Source organism: Ursus americanus, chromosome 20 (genome assembly GCF_024610735.1).
Source record: "Ursus americanus isolate L20-20 chromosome 20, mUrsAme1.1.p, whole genome shotgun sequence".
Lineage (NCBI taxonomy): Eukaryota > Metazoa > Chordata > Mammalia > Carnivora > Ursidae > Ursus > Ursus americanus.
In genome coordinates, this window is record NC_142146.1 from 20,437,155 (window position 1) to 20,454,444 (window position 17,290).

General features: G+C 45.0%; 1 long non-coding RNA gene across 1 annotated transcript; it reads right to left on the reverse strand.

Moving 5' to 3' along the window:
• Positions 1–266: 266 nt before the first annotated feature.
• Positions 267–3,141, reverse strand: LOC148108386 (uncharacterized). Its single transcript, XR_015727950.1, has 3 exons — positions 2,248–3,141; positions 1,715–1,822; positions 267–1,205 (listed from the first exon to the last, which is right to left on the reverse strand). It is a non-coding gene; the product is annotated as an uncharacterized LOC148108386 (long non-coding RNA).
• Between the last annotated feature and the right edge of the window lie 14,149 nt (positions 3,142–17,290).

Sequence of the window (17,290 nt, forward strand, 5' to 3'; positions counted from 1 at the left end):
AGGCGGCTCACACAATCGACCCCAAGGGCAAGGGCCCAGAGCTGTTCACAACCCGGGCTCCCTCCCCTCACACGCGTGTGGCTCTCCAGGCGGGGCTCTGCCCGCTTCCTAAAAGCCTGCCCTTCCTCCCTTCCGATGTGGTCAGGATCCCGCCCAGCAGATACCCCACTTCCCCTCAGTCCTAATGACCTCTCTCCCACTTCCGGTTTCCATCCCCTCCCACCCACCCTCTTTCCTGCCTTTCATTTTATTATGGGAAACCTCAAACATAGTCAAAAGTAGACAAAATAGTACAACGAACTCTTGTGTTCCAGTTGCCCAGGTTCAACAACGTGAACCCACAGCCAGTGGAGTTTCATCTGTTCTATTGATTCCTTCCCTTGGCTCATTTTGCCCCAAATCTCAGATTTCATCCATGAACTTTTTCAGGATGTATGTGAGGATTCTTTCCAAAAAACAATATCAAATCATAACACTATCAGCATACCGAAGACAATGAATGCCTCCTTACATCATTACATTTCCCTTAATGTCCAAGAAATTTTTTTATTACTGATTGTTTAAAATGAGAATCCAGATAAGGTCCATACGTTGCAAACGGTGGCTTTGTCTCCTCGGCTGCTCTGAACTTCGAGCTGCTCCGCCCCTTCCCCTAGTCTCTCTCGGTGGAGGAACCTGGGTCACCTGGGCGGGAGGGCTTCCAAACCTGTACCTGGCTGGTCACATCCACTCACTGGTCTCTATCCTTTCACGCTCCCTTCTCTCCGGCACTTGCGGAACCACAGTCACAGGTACTTTGTGGGGCTGGTTGTCCTCAGGGCTTCAAGGGGCTTTGACTGGGGGCCGAGAGAGGAAGGGCCCAGCAAGGTTGTGGCTCTTCGAGGAGCATCTGGGGGCTTACCCTGGAGGCAGGGTCCTCAGGGCATTCCCTTCTGGGTCTCTGAGAAAATGTCCTCAGAGGTCTGTGGCCACTGCGACTGAGTGTCCTGAACCTTTGGGGTCCAGCAGTAGCCCTGCTTGAGGCAGCAAACTCTTCGGTCCGGCCATGACCAGCTAGCCAGGCTCACGGGCTCCAGCGATGGCATCCGAGGGTGACTGGGGAGGCTCACCACCTTCACTCTGGCCATCCCTGGTTTTCTCCCATTGAGCTAAGGCCCAGCGTGGCTGCTCTGCCTGGAGTCGTGGTCATTTTTCTAAGCAAAAGCCTGTGAGAGGAAATTGCCGTTTTCGTACATGTTAATCTTTCTTCTCTCCCTGCTTCCTTCCCACCTGTGGGCCGGTGGAGGGACCAGCTGTTCTTCTAGTTCCCCTTTCTGTCTGGATTGCTTTTATGTAAATCTCCACCCACTGATACACCACAGGAGCGACAGAGGGGTGCAGACAATCCAAGACTGCTGTCTGGCTGAAAAACCCCAGTTTTGAAATGCAGAAGGCTGAACCTACGTATCCCTGCTTAACCACCTAACTCATTCCCGAAGATTTCGCTACCAAGGGGTAAGTCATTTAATGACAACCTTTTTTTTTTCTCCCAAATTGTGGTGGGAAAAAATGATGATGTATTTTCTCCCAATCTAAGATACCTCAGTGTAATGTTCACAGATAGAAAACTCCATCAATTGAACAACGAAAACAAGTTTATACAAGTAACAAACAACAACGTGAAGGCAGATAAATCTAGTTTATACATAAAATGGAAAGTATCTTTTGAACTCACCAAAGGCGCAAAAGTGATGGAAGAGGGCTGGGAGGGAGGGTTCCTTCTTCTTTCTTCAAGTTTTCTTAAGTTTTCAGTCTTTGGGCTCATCATTATTTTGCTCTCATGCTGCACTTAGGGTATAGGCAGATAAATGTCGTTAGGGAAAAATTAAGGATTGAGCACAAGAGTTCTTGAAAGTGTGGGAACAGTACAAGGCTACAACAAGCTCAAGGCATACGGCATGTACTTGTCCCCCTTCTTGCCTGGTTTACACTCGTAAGTTAGCCGGCTTCACGCGCACATGGCGTGCAATTCAAATCCGTCCCATGTGGTACTCTTTGACAAGACACTGTTGTGTTGACTAAATTGCTGAGTGTGTTTTTGCCTGCCTGGGTGTCAAGATATTACTACTTTTAACATATTTATTTAGTGCACTTTTGGATAAAAGGTTATTGTACCGGGAGAAAAAAAAAGCAGCCATTGTCCAAAACTGTGGTTTTATGTTGAAAAGCCAATACCACAGCCATTACGTAAGGACAGTGTCTTATTACCTTGGTCTTTCTCTTGGCTTTTCATCAGCAGTTGATGCTCTACTTTCCTTTCAGGCAAGTGGATGCTTCAGGTGGACTAGAGAGAAGGTTAGGTTCTCAGAAAGGCAACAGAGAAGAGCCTATCGATACTTTCAATAGGCTTGAAATAGTATTATTACCAACATAGTACTTACCTGCTTCTCAGGGGACGTGAGCTAAATAGTGCTTTGAATTATTGATACACACAATAACATGGATGAATGCCCAAAAGATGCTGAGTGAAAGAAGCCAGACACAACAGAACACACACTCCATTTATATGGAATTTAGAACAGGCAGACCAATCCACGGAGATAGAAATCAGAATGCGTTCCCTGGGGGTTGGGGAGGGAATTGACAGGAAAGAAGCATAAAGGAATTTTCTGGGATGAATGAAATGTTCTGCATCTTGTTTTGGATGGTGGTTATACAGATATATGCAACTGTCAAAATTCATCAACCTCAGCATCCAAGATCTGTGCGTCTTAATCGTATGCTTAAAAAAGTTTGAAATAAGTTGGAAAAAAAAAAGATTCAAGAGTCCCTTATGTTAAATTGTTATTAAATGTCTTTGAAACAACTTCACACACTTTGGGGTTGGAGGGCCGGGGTTTGAATTGCAGTTCCACAACTCAGTCCCAGCTGGAGGACGCGGGGCAAGTTAATCAACCTCCCTTAGCCTCCGGTTTCTCACCGATGGTGAAAACAGTACTGAGCTCACAAGCGCTGTGTGGGAGATGGGCTGCTGCCCGCAAAGCTCTCAGCAACTGGTGAGCAGGTGGGATGGTCCATTTCCTTCCTGAGCAGTTTTAGGGTCCCTCCTCGAAGCTCCCATGCGCTTGGTGGCGTCCCCATTCACGTTTCCCCGTGACCTCACCTCGTCGGCCCCAAGCCCCGCAGAGGCCCCGCACCCTGGTCTCCCCCGGGGCCTGCGCCTTCCAGCACTGCCGGGGTCAGACCCCGCCGTCTCTCCCCTGAACGTCTTCCGCGTTTCCCCCTGGGTTCCGCGGCCTGAAGGCGATGGTGCCCACAGTCCAACCGCCTCCGAATCTGTTGTTGCTCCTGCTGCTCTCCGGGCTTCTTCCGATCCGGTTTCTTCCCGGGTCGTGCTAACCTGCAATTCCTGCGGGTCTGGCTCCTGCCTGGCCGTCCCAGCCCTGCATCTTTGTTCACAGTAGTCTCTTTGTATGAAACACTCTTCCCCATTCCTTCCATGTCGCAAGGGCCGGGAAGCCTTCCCCGACCCTCTAGCCAGCAGCGACTCCTCCCTTGTCTGAACATTCTAGCTCTTTATTTCATTCAACTTTACTTTGTTCAGCAAATATAAATCTTTGTTTGGTGGTTGTTCTCGACAAGTGTTACCTTCGTGGAGTAAATGTTTCACGAGGGAAAGGATTTGAAGCACTCCTGTGTTCCCCTCACTGCCATCCACTTAGGAAGTCCTCAACAAATGTTTGGTGACGGCCTCTTACCGTTTTTAAAATTCCAAAGCCCCCTTCAGGAAGATAATCTCCAGAGAGCCTCACGCAACAATTTGAGGCATTAACGGCACCTGACCTGCTTGTGATAAATGAGGAGACGGAGCTCAGAGAGGGAGGACTGTGCGAAGTCGCACAGCTAGCCTGAGCCCTCAGCCAGGCGTTCTAACTCGCTACCCACTCGCCCTCATCGGGGCGCTAATGAGCCCGGACGCTGCCCTGGTGTTCCGTAGTAACTCAGATTGGGGAAGGCCGCGCTGAGCTTAACGGCATCTAAAAATGACCACTGTGAGAAAAGAGCATGGTTACAAACCTCATGGCCATTGACGGTTTTAGTTAGCTTACTAAAATGCTTTCAGGGGCGTCTGGGTGGTTCAGTTGGCTAAGCGTCCCACTCGTGATTTTGGCTCAGGTCATGATCTCAGGATCCCGAGATCAAGTCCCCCGTCAGGCTCTGCACTCAGTGGGGAGTCTGCTTGAGATTCTCTCTTTCCCCCTCTCTCTGCCCCTTCCTCCCTCTGCCCCCACGCTCTCTCTCTAAAATAAAATAAAATAAAGTAAAATAAAATAAAATAAAATAAAATAAAATAAAATAAAATAAAATTAAATAAAATAAAATTAAATTAAAATAAAATAATAAAATAAAATACTTTTTTTTTTAAAGATTTTATTTATTCATTCAACAGAGAGAGAGAGAGAGACAGCCAGTGAGAGAGGGAACACAAGCAGGGGGAGTGGGAGAGGAAGAAGCAGGCTCCCAGCGGAAGGGCCTGACATGGGGCTCGATCCCAGAACGCCAGGATCACGCCCTGAGCCGAAGGCAGCCGCTTAACAACTGAGCCACCCAGGCGCCCCTAAAATAAAATACTTTTAAACATGGTTAATAATTCTTGATGCGAGTTCCAGGCAAAGGTAGGGATGAGTTTCTAAAAGTTTCTAAAGAAGCCACTTTAGGCCTACCACACCAGTTCGTGGAAAGGAGACTCGAGAAAGCCTCTCTAGGGGAGTGGTGAGTCCACCTGGAGGTGAGGGTCCTGAAATCAAACCCAGAGGAGAAGCAACATCTTGTGAGGCCCTTTGAGTCAGCTGCTTCCTCTGATCCCAGACACAGACGCCCTCCTTGGGGCCACAGACACCAGGGCAGATAAGCTGCCTGGCAGTTTGGGGATATCGCCAAGCCCCAGTGGCTCCGTACTTCCTGGAGTTGGTTCAGCTGGCACATCTTTCTGTTGTCCCATTTCCCCAGGGCAGGGCAGTGTCCTACATGAGTGTATTTGTTTCCTCAGGCTGCCATGACCAAGTGCCACAAAAGGAGTGGCTTGAACAACAGAAATGTACTGTCCCACCGTTCAGGCGGCTAAAAGTCTGAGATCAAGCTGTCGGCAGGGCTGTGCTCCCTCTGAAGGCTCGAGGGGAGGCTCCGCTCCAGGCCTGTCTCCTCATTTCTGTTGCTTCTTGGCCCTGTGGCTATGTCACTCCAATCTTCACATGGTGTTCTCCCTGTGTGCGTGTCATTCTTATAGGGACACCAGTCATACTGGACAAGGGGCCCGCCCTACTCCAGTATGACCTCATTTTAACAAACAACATCTGCAACTTATTTCCAAATCAGGCCCCATTCTGAGGTACTGGTTAGGACAGTAACATATGAATTTTGGGGGTATACAATTCAACTCATCACAGTCAGTGTTCCTCAAATGTTAGTCACTTTTTTTTTTTTAAGATTTTATTTATTTGACAGAGAGAGGGAGGGAGGGAGAGGGCGAGCATGACCAGGGGGAGCAGCAGACAGAGGGAGAAGCAGGCTCCCCGCTGAGCAAGGAGCCTGATGTGGGGCTCGATCCCAGGACCCTGAGATCACGACCTGAGCTGAAGACAGATGCTTAATGACTGAGCCACCCAGGGGTCCTATGTTAGTCATTTTCTAAATCATCCTAGTGACTGTTCTCATGAATAATATGCCACCTATACTGTTATTTATTTGCTTTTAGCTCTTGTGTCTTTACCTAACACCATAACACACTGTAGCATAAATGGAAACCTAGTGTCAAATGGCATAAGGCAGTTAATGGCGAGCATAAGACATGGAATACATAAATATAAACATAGACAGCATAAGAAACATAAGTACATAACTATTAAAATAAATGTTTGTCAATGTACTGCCCCAAATCATTTTTGTATCCCTCTGGCTGAGAATGCCCTTTGGAAAATGCATACATCTAATCTGGATGGGGGCTGGGAAGGATTTCTAGAAATAACATCACAAGCCCAGAAGGCACTCTCAGCATGAGGATTTCAGGCCCTTTGACAGGGTGGGAGCAGAGACCAGCCACGGTCTACTGGGGGTTTGGGCGGGAGTAAGAGGTCTAACGACTCTACTGACCCAGTACCACAGATCCGAGGATCAGAGCGACCTCACAAATCGCATTTTATAGAAGAGAAAAAGGAGATGCAGAGGGTGAAAGGCAGTCAGCGCCAGGGCCAGGGCCAGAACCTGACCCTCTGACATCCCAGTGCCTCTTCAGTTTCGTTAACCCCTTGGTACTCTGGGGTCTCCGATGCCCAGGGCTAGAGCCAGTTTCTTCGAAACCTGCTTTAGATTAAAAATGAGTTTGCATTGCAGCTGCGTTGTCTTGTGGGTGATGAGGACACACCAGGGGTTTTCAAACTCCTTGGCCATCGTGCATCTTTATGAGCTAATTTTGATTTATTGTTATCAAGAGAAAGGTATGTCTTGGATGAAGGAAGTTCTCTTAATTGCCCTCAAACTGTTTGCTGGAGAGAATTCTGTGTTATGTTGGCAACTTTTTTTGGGGGGGGGGAAACTATAGTAGTTACACATGGTTAAAATTCACATAATGCTAAAAGTATGTGATAAAAAGTTGTCTTCCTAATTCTTATAATACCCCAAATCCCCTCCCGAGAGATAACTGCTGTTACTGTTTCTTATGTTTGCTTCTAGAGATACGGAGGTGGAGGGGTAGCTTACATGTAAGTATCAGTGAACTATCTGAAACAAATTTCACTAGAATTAATAACTTTGGGAAAAACCACTCAATCTTCACTGATCCAGTGTTTCTACCCTGCCCCTTATGAAACTCACATTCTTCCTTTTCTCATCCCCTTTTAATTAAATTTTAACCCTTTTGTATTTCTGGGTTAAGAATTCAGGAGAGGGATAAGGCAGACAGCTTCTGCCACTACCACCGGCTCATCAGGGAGATTCTGGCTGCACGCATGAGGTGATTTTGGCAGGATGATCATTTGGGAAGGGAGAGAAGGTGGGTGATAGCATTTATTCAGCACCTACTGTTCGGCAGGCACTCGAGAATATAACCTCCTAAGACGGGTGTTTTATTTCCAGTGTGTAGACAGGCACACAGCAGCGAGGGAGGTTATGTAACTGGCCTAGGTCCCAGCTTGTCTGCTTTCCAAGCTCTCTCCACGGGATTCCTTCTGGAGTGGGGACTGCGGCAGGCCAGGCCTGTGACGCCACGGGGGGACAAATGAACATGGTCTGGGGCAGACTTGGTTTGCAGAATGCACTTGTCTTGATCTCTGTGGTCCTCCCGCAAGTATATGTGATTGAGGGATGTGATAAACCCATACTGAGTGCGTGAGGTCAACTCAAAAACATGCAGAGTTGGCTGTGCTGGTGGGATTCCCAGGCAACCAGTTTTAGTAGGAAGTGGGTAATTTAGAGCCGATGTTTGTAAGACCCAGGTGAGTGATTCAGAAGTCATCAGAACACATGGGATGAGATCCTCGGACGTGGGGGAAGGTGAGAAGACAGGACAGAAAACCACGGATCTGATCCATTCCGTGGGTGTGGAAGGCTGCCCTGGGGGCCTGAGGGATTCAAACCTGAGCCAAGGGAAAAAATTCAGGAAGGAGGGTTACGGCATGGAATGCTCTAGAGTCTGAAGATGAACTTCTAGAGGACACTACTGGCTTTGATGATGAGTGATATTTGGGTGAATGGGTTCAGTAAAATGGTAGAAAGGGAGCCAGACTTTGTGTGTGTGTGTGTGTGTGTGTGTGTGTGTATAAGGAGGGTGGAGACAGAGAGAGAGAGAGAGGGAGAGGGAGACAGAAGTCCACCTAATGTTCATGTTCACCTCGTGTCTTGTTTTTGGTCTACCGCAACTTTATAAGGTTAGATTTACTAGCCTCTATTCTGAAGCCTGGCATTCTCCCAAGAGCACCAGTTCTGCCTAATGAGGGCAACTCAAGTGAATCCACGGGAAAGAAAAAGGAAAGTGATATTTTAATTTTATCCAGCCCAAAATGCAAGGAATGTGCCTGCAATTCTGAATCACAAATGTATCAATGCATTATTTTATGGACTAGAGATGTGTTCTGCCCAAATTGGCTGTGAAGTGAATAAACATTATTTTTCTACTGAATTCAGCTATAAAATGACTAGAAATCTTCCCATGGGGATTGGGGGTAAAAAAGAAAGAAAGGAAAGAGAAAAAAGCAGAAACTTGCTGCCAGAGGGAAGAGAAGAAATGGGCACGGAGCGGACTTTGGTGGGCTTGTGAGGTGCAGAGGTGACTCCCTGCTCCCTGGGACTGATCTGTGTTGCTTTCTTCCACATACCCCAGCCTATAAGGCTCACTCACATTTCCTCCTGCTTCGTTCTCCTTGTTGTCCATTTGAGGGGCTATTTAGTCCAACAGAGCTGCATGCAGCATTTTGCTTTACCTGGATATTGGTTTTATCAACCCAGTAATTTCCTACATCATCAACTGGTAAAATCACAATTATGTATATCAAGTTTGCTTGGACTGGGAGGTTGGATCACACAGGGGTTTAGCCCACGAGCTTTGTGGCCACACAGACTGGGGTTTGAGACCCAGCTCAGCTATGTAGCAGTTACATGAGTTTGGACTGATTAAAACCTCTGGGTCTCAGTTTCCACACCCATATGATGAAGATAATACACATCTCAGGGGATTTTAGAAAGGGTTATATGAGATTATATGTATGCATATCCATACATCTATATTTATAAGTGTGTTGCGTGCCCTGTGCTGAATATTTACACTGTAGTGATAGTGGTGATGATTATGGTGATAATGATGGTGATAATAGTAATACAGAATCTTGTCCTAGTAGATCACCTTTTTTATTCACTAAACACAAAACAAAAATAAGCCAACGAAGGAGAAAAAGAAGCCCTAAATGTTCTGCCACAGAAATCTACTATTGCTGCCCAAATGTACATAGTTTTCAGCTTTCTAGAATTTCAAGCCTTTGACAATAGTACTTCTAAAAGAATTTGACCCCTAATTGGAATGCCAACATTTTCTTAAAAAAATCTAGATAAGAAATGCTACCATATGCTTGAGAACCCCCACCTTTGGCAAGTTTCATCACCACCCAAGAATGTACTGCTCAGGGTGTCTTGTTACTTTCTTAGTTAAACAAAATGTGGCAAGAACCCTGGAATGTGTGCTGGCCCAAGTGCAGCTGTTTGCACACGTGATCGTCAACGAAGTCACTCATCTTACAGGGAGTGGCAGGAAGGTGTAGGAGGAATGGTTCAGAATCCTGACAAGGTCACTCCCTCACTGGGTGACCTTGGGGAAGTTACTGAACCTTTCGGTGTCTGTTGCCTCACATGTAAACTGGGGCTGATTATGTCTCGCCTACAGGGCTTAACCTAGGGATAGAGGTGAGAAAAGAACATATATGGAAAGAATCGGGCATGGAGCCAGAGCACTGGCGATTCTTCTCTTCCCCTTCTCAGGTACCAGGCATTATCTTTACCAGTAATTCAGAATACAGATTACTGCGGTTTTCAACACTAGCAGACAGAGACAGTGACACACATATCCAAACTGCACGCAACACCCGAATCACGTGGAGAGCAAACTCTTGCATTCAAAATAGGAGATCCGTTCCAATTACAGTACCTTGACTATTGTCAAGTTAATAACTAACCTCAAAGACTAATCATACAGTGAAATGTATCAATGCTGCACTGCCTGTTACTAATCTGTAATCACCACTTTCTATCCTTCCCTTGCCTTTGGACCCCCACTGCCAGGATGGATTTCAGGGTCCATCGTTTAGTCAGTTCCTTGAGAGTGCCCTTAATTCTCTGGCCTTCCTCTCGGCCTCCTGCCTACGTGGCCCAGCACAGTCCGTTCTCGGTCGCCTGTCTGCCTTCTCTTCCTGCGCCTGAGCAGCTGAACGTTGCTGGAGAAAGCCATTCAAGCTGGATGACTAGTTTCACTTTCTTTTAGCTCAAAGCTCCCATCTCCACATGGGCGTTCCACACTGGTCACTTTTCCCTTTTTGAGATGACCATTTCATGTTTTCTCCCCTCTCCTATTTCCCACATTCCCTTTCTGCCTCCTGGAAGGTGATTCTGTTTCATTCTTTACTCAGAAAATAGAAGCTGTCAGATGGTCGCTCCCTCGTCTCCCCATTGCCGAATCAATGATCTTCCTCCATCTACAGCAGCCCCCGGGATCCTCCCTCCTGCTCTGACAAACCGCCCTTCCTACCACAGGCCTGTCCCCATGTGCTCCATCCAAGTACTGCTTCAACTTTACTGTGCACGAGTCACCTGGGGAGCTTGGTAAGTGCAGAGTCGGAGCCAACAGGTCTGGGCCTGAGACTGTGCTTATCTAACAAGCTCCCAGGTGATGCCAACGCTTTGAGTAGCAAGACTAGATTCTTATCCCTTCATTCTTTTTCTGGTCATTTTCACCATCATAAGGAGGCTCTAGTTTGTTTCATTTCTAAAACACCTCTTTTGATCAAATCTCACACTACTATCCCATTTTCCATATCTCCTTTCAAAACAATTATTTTTTTAAAAAAGATTTGAGTGTGTGTGTGTGTATGTGTGTGTGTGTGTGTGTGTGTGTGTGTATGTGTGTGTTGGGGAAGAGCAGAGGGAGAGGGGCAAGCAGACTCCGCCCTGAGCTTGGAACCCGACATGGGGCTTGATCTCAAGACCCTGAGATCGTGACCTGAGCTGAAATCAAGAGTCTGGTGCTTAACCGCTTCACCGACTGAGCCACCCAGGCACCCCAAAGGGAGTCATTGTTTTTCAGTAGGCTCCACACCCAGCACGGAGCCCAGTGCAGGGCTTGAACTCACGACCCTAAGATCGAGACCTGAGCTGAGATCAGGAGTCCCACACTTAACCGAATGAGCCACCCAGGGGCCCCTAAAACAATTCTTATTGAATGAATTTTCTACCTAGGCAGCCTATATCCATTCAAGTTTTATCTCCTTTGTTATGTCTTTATTTTCCTTCTGATTTCAAAGGTAATACACACTCCTGATTAAAAACTTAAGCTTACCAAAATATATCGCACAGAAACTAAATCCTCATCCCCTCTATGTCAGGCTTACTTACAATCTGTTTTTCACATTAATTTTTTTTAATTTGGAAAAATATTTACATATAGAAAAGTATAGATGATGGTATAACAGACATCCTGTGTTTTCAACCATGCAAAATGTGTTAACATTTGTCATAGTTATTGGCTTTATAGCTCCTTAAAAAAATACATCATTAGACGTAAAAGTGAAATCTTGTCTCTCCCTCGTGTTGGTCCCTCCCCTCCCCAAAGACAGCCATCAGCATGAGGCTGGTGTGTCTGTTCATCAGGCCCAGAGCGGCTCTGAGCGACAGGAACCTCCACATAGCAGGGCTTAAGGAAGACAGGAACGGACTTCTGTCGCATGAAGTCTGGGGAGGATGTTAAGGTCCCTCAGTGCTCTGTGGTATCGGGGATCCAGGCTCCTCCAACTCAGAGCCCCATCACCCTGCTGTCTGAAGCAGCAGGCCCAGTTCTTGCAGCTCAGCAGCAGGGAGGAAGTCGAACTCTGGAACCTCTTACTCTGGAGAGTTTTCCCTTGTGTGAGCTCCACTTTGCCCACACTTCTGCTTCGGGCCCATCAGTAATTCCAGCTGCTCTGTCAACCTCATAATTCCTCAGAATATTTCATCTGCCAACGGCCTTTTTTCCCCACCAATAGTATAGATTATGTTATTTTTAAAACACACGTTTTAAAGTCAAAGTGTTAAAATGTCATCTCTGGATATTTGAGTCGGGATGGCTGGTAAGCCGTGTGGTTCATCCATAAGGCTTTTTCCTGCCCTTCTTTCTCTTCCCATTTTACCCATTTTACACTCTCTCTGAGTGATATCATCCTCTCCTAGAATCACGTTTCTTCCCATACACATCGATTCCCAACTTCACAGCTCTATCCTTAAGCTTTCCTGAACGTACGTCTGGTATGCCCAATGGCCAGACGTTTCTAGCTGGATGTATCCGAGACACTTCAGTCTCAACATGTTCAAAACAGAACTTTTCCCGCTTGTTGTTGCTCCCTATTTTCTTGGGTGTGGCCCTTGTTGACCTGGTCCCAGCTGGCTCACGGGCACCACACCTACATTCCAGACCATGGAAAGGGCAAAGAGGGAGTGTAAGGCGAGCAGCTTCCTTTGACAGGATGAGATCTGGAATTTGCTCCTGTCGCTTTTGTTCACTTCTTTGGAACTGGTATGAGTTATTGCTGTATAGTCGGGCACTTCAAAACTTAGTGGCTACAATCGATTCCATTCATTATTGCTCACAAATATAAGGATCCAGTGGGTAGCTTATCTGGTCTTAGTTGGGTTGATGCATACAACCACTGTCAGCACTGGGGAACATGGTTCTGCTGATCTTGGCTGGGCTAGCTGGGATATTGGGGGATGGGTTGGTCTTGGATTGCCTCAGCTCATCTCCACATGGTCTCCCATCTTCTGACCGCCTGGCCTGGGACTTATTTTCAAGGCATGGAAGAGTTCCAAGAGAGGTGGAAAGTGCACATCTCCCCTGGACACCCAGGCTTGAACCCAGCACAAGATCACTTCCCCAACAGTCTACTGGCCAAAGCAAGTTGGAAGGCCAGCTTCGATTCAAGGCGTGAAGAAAAGAGACTCCTTTTTTTTCATGGAAGAAGCTGCAAAAATGTGGATACTGGAAGGATTGAGATTTGGGACCATTTTTTATAATGAACAAATCACAGGAAGGCTGGGGAATTTATTTTCTAGCCAGGTGGTCATGTGACCAGCAAAAACTTGTTGGTTCCATTTATAAAAGGAAGAAAGGGAGAATGGATATTAGGGATAATTTATAGACTTTGCCTCAGAAGGAATTATAGTTCCCTATTCATCTTCCCTAAATGGAAGCTACACTCTCAATCTCCTGCTATAAGTAATAATATTATCATTCTGACAAAATTTCTGTTCTTAACTAGTGCACAAATTTTTGATTTCCCTTGACTCTGGTGACTTAGCAACTTACTCCTTGGCCTCTTAATCCATAAAACAAATCAAATTAAGGTGCACACAAACATTTTGAGAGTTTGATACATCTAGTCTTTAGGCTAATTTTGCAGTGCCCAGGAAAGCTGTCATTTTATCTAAAACCTACTTTTTCTCTATTTTACTCCACTATTTAAAAAAATCCCAAACAATAACATTACCATTCCTACAAAGTCCAACAGACCAAATCTGGATTGACAAGTACATCCTGGTATTTTATTACACACCACTAAGAACACAGAAGAATTCTGGGATTCTTTAATAGGCACAGATGTTTCACATTTAAGTAAAAATGCACAGTCATGCTTGAATTTAAAGTAATTTCCTCATTATTGTTTAAAGTGAATGGGGTCTCCTGGGGATTAATAACAGCTTCTGGAGTTTCTCATCACAGGTTTTGAATAACTGTCCGTAAGCTGCTCTGATTTTGAAGTCATGGTAGTTGGAAGCTGTCTGGTGAACATGAAGTCATGAGCTGTCAGTGTAAAGGACAGAGGCTGAACCTGTCCAATCATGGTGGCGGCCATCTTCACTCATATGTTTGCCAGTAGTTTCAAGAGGGAGACTGAACAATGAAGAACGTTATCATCTTCCTTCTAGACAAGCTCAGCAGATGCAGGCTGTACCAGGCAAGCGTGACCTCTCCCTGCCCCTTTGTACTGCTCTCGCACTACAGATTAAGTAGAAGAATCTGGCTGGGTGTTTCTCAGTGTGCTCAGTGGCACCGACTGTAAAGCATCTGTTACTTTTCTGTTGCATAGCTTGACAGAATTTCTCAGGAGGTCTAAATTTCCTACAAACCAGGGTGTGATTGTCATCCTGAACTCTGACCTCCCATCCAATTTTTAAAAAGATAGATGAGAGCCCAATGTTGTGTGGGAGGAGGGGATGATGTGAGGGTGGGGTTAGGAATCACGCCAGCTCCAAAAGATGCTGAGGCGACTGGATAAGGTCCCCACTTTGATGACGTAGATGTACAAACAGGTGAGAGAGAGACGATCACATTATCTCATCCATTTTCCTGTGTGGCTCTGATACATTAAGAGATTTAAAATTCAGGAATTTCCCTGTAAAAAAAAATCCTCTCAAAAAATGTATCATGCATAAGACGACCTCAGAGAAAGGCATACATACCTTGAGTCATGTTTGAAGATGTAAAGGAAGATTGCAGTTGGCTTAAATCACTCATACGCCTCCGAATCAGGGAATGAGTGAAGATGGCTGGGGGTGAGAGCCATAAAGAGCGGCAAGGACCCTTCAGACTGTAGAGCGTGCATCTCTTTTAGAAGGATAACTGTACATCCGGGAAAACACTCCTCCAAATTAGCCCTATGTAATGCCTGAGACCTGATGCTAAAATTTAGTATTAGCACAAAAGCTCGAATGACCAACAGTCCTGGTTTGTCCCAAACTGAGGGGGTTTCTGAGACATGTGACTTTCTATTTTAAAACAAGGTATAAATAAAATCTTAAAAAAAAAAAAGGAGGGGGGGCACCTGGGTGGCTCAGTCAGTTAAACATCTGCCTTTGGCTCATATCATGATCCCAAGATCCTGGGATCGAGCCCCACATCGGGCTCCCAGCTCAGCAGGGAGTCTCCTTGTCCTTCTGTTCTCCCCCCCAACCCCACTGCTGGTCTTTCTCTCTCTCAAATAAATAAATCTTAAAAAAAAATAAATAAATAAAACCAGGGTAAGTCCTGACCAAACTGGCATAAGTGGCTCACCGTAACCTGCATTACCAGTGCACATGGTGGAGCATGAGAGTTTTTAGGTGCCTCATGGAGAGGGTATGTTCCAGGCTTAAGGAGTGGGTCGGCTCCCCGCGGGTATATGGGTGTACACTAAGGCAGGTCCTCAGAGGCCAAGCTGCCCTGAGCCCCTGACAGTGCCAACTCCAAGAGATTCCAGATGGGATGTAGCTTTCAGTGCTATGGTTCAAAATATAGTTATCCTATATCCTGCTCCAGATTTCCTCTGAGGACAACTGCAGGACTCATTTAGGGCACAGGGTGTGCTACTATGGCATGAGAGGTTCCACCCCACATACCAGAGAGTCCCATACAGAAGGGACAACTTGACAGTGTTATAAAGCCACCTTGAAATAAAATGCATAGGTAGGTCAGGATCCTCTGGGAGGGCTTTTTGTACAACTGTTTTCAGTGTCAACTATGGACATACCTCTTTTTAAAACACAACTTATTATAGAGACATTTAAAAATTGCCATGCCCGGCAATAATTAATGGCCCCCTTTTATTGTGGGACTGAGATGCAGAGAAGTTCAGAGGTCTTCCAAGGGACATGTTTCCCATAGCTGGTCAAGTCTTGATGTGGTACCTCTAGGAATTAGAAGTGCTGTTTGGTCTCTCATGTAATACCAGGCCCACATTTCCTTCAACATTTTTTTCCAATTATGGAAGATGGCAAAATTCCCACTACCTAGAAATTGTACAGCATCTTGACTCTAAGACTGAATCATGACAATTTGTTTCCACAGTATGATCTCATATTTAGAAGAAAGGTGCATGTGGTTTTGTATAGCAAGGCTCTGGTGTCACATGCTTGGGTAGAAATGTCACTTCGGTACTCTGATCATTGTGCATAAATGAGGGCCACTGTTTTAGTCTGTCCAGGGTGCTATAATAAAACACTACAGACTAGGTGGCTTATAAACCAAAGAAATTTACTTCTCATGGTTCTGGAGGTCAGGAGTCCAAGATCAGGGTGTCAGCACAGTTGGGTTTCAATGAAGGCCCGCTTCCTGGTTGCAAACTGCTGACCTCTCTTTGTGTCCCCACATGATGGAAAGGAGACAGGGAGTCTTCTGGGGTCTCTTTTATAAGAATACTAATCCCAACCAGGAGAGCTCTACTCTTATAACTTAATCACCTCCCAAAGGCCCTATCTCCTAATACCATCACCTTGGGATTAAGATTTCAACATATGAATTACTGGGGTTGGGGGGGTGGGGAGGGATACAAATATTCAGACCATGGCAGCCTACACCTTGAAGGGCTATGCTGAGGTTTTATTAGGTAACTTACGGCATGGTACACAGTATATTCTGAATAAATATTTCCTTTCTTCCTAATTTCCAAACCAGTGTTGTAGGATGAACTTCTAGGTTGACTTTCTAATCTTGGAATAAGAAGAAAAGATCGACTACTTCTGCCCTTGCTATCTTCAATGGATTCCTGTAGAAGAGATGAAGAATGTTCTATTTATTTGTAGTTTTATGACAAATTAAGGTCACGACCTTCTGAATTATTTAGATCAATAAATACCATTTCAAACTACTTTCTCAATGACCAGTGGTCCTGCCTCTGTCAAAGATCTGCCAACATTTTATTTAACAAATCTATAAAATACTATAACTAGCAATAACTGGCATGGAGAGTCAAATATTAAGGTACAAAATCACTGCTGATTTTTAGAAATGCTATCCCCATGATCATTAGTGAAATGACTTAAGCTTTCTGAGTGCTAAACTACTCCCAAATCTTATTTTACAAACATTTTTGAAAACTTACTGGAATTGTATTGCCTGCTGTGGTTATAGATTTCAAGTAATATTACCATGTTATCTGGAATCTAGACTTAACAGGCTCAACTAAGGATCTGTTGCTCTCTGTGGAGTTTCTCCAGCTTTCACATTTGAGAGGAGGGTACATTTGTTTGTCATAAGTATTTAGAGTTCATAAACACGGGGAAAGAAATTTTGTAGACTTCCTATCAAATTGACATAAAATCTAAAGATGGCTCATGGGAAAGCAAACACAGATCTGTGACAGGATTTCCTACTAGAACTGTTATCTCTCTGGCTCCCAAATAACACACATTTTTCAATGATCTGAAGTACGCCCAGTTATGAGATGTAGATGTAATATATTGGATATATCACTTAAAATGTGTCCAACTGGAGTTGACATTTTAAAAGAAGAAAAGCAAACTGAATTTAAACATTGTCAATAAAAGTCAGTATTAATATTGTAAGTCTGGTTTAATCAGTCAAAAGCAAAAAAAAAATCAGTTTAATAAGATTGCATATTAATATGGCTCAGTGCTTTTAGGACTGAATTTTTAAATCTAAGGTATTAAAGTAAATATAAACCTCTGAGGTGAGAAAGTCTATAGACAATAACACATTCAGGGTAATTTCCTAAAAGTTACTCTTGTATTATACTAATCTTATATTAAAAGA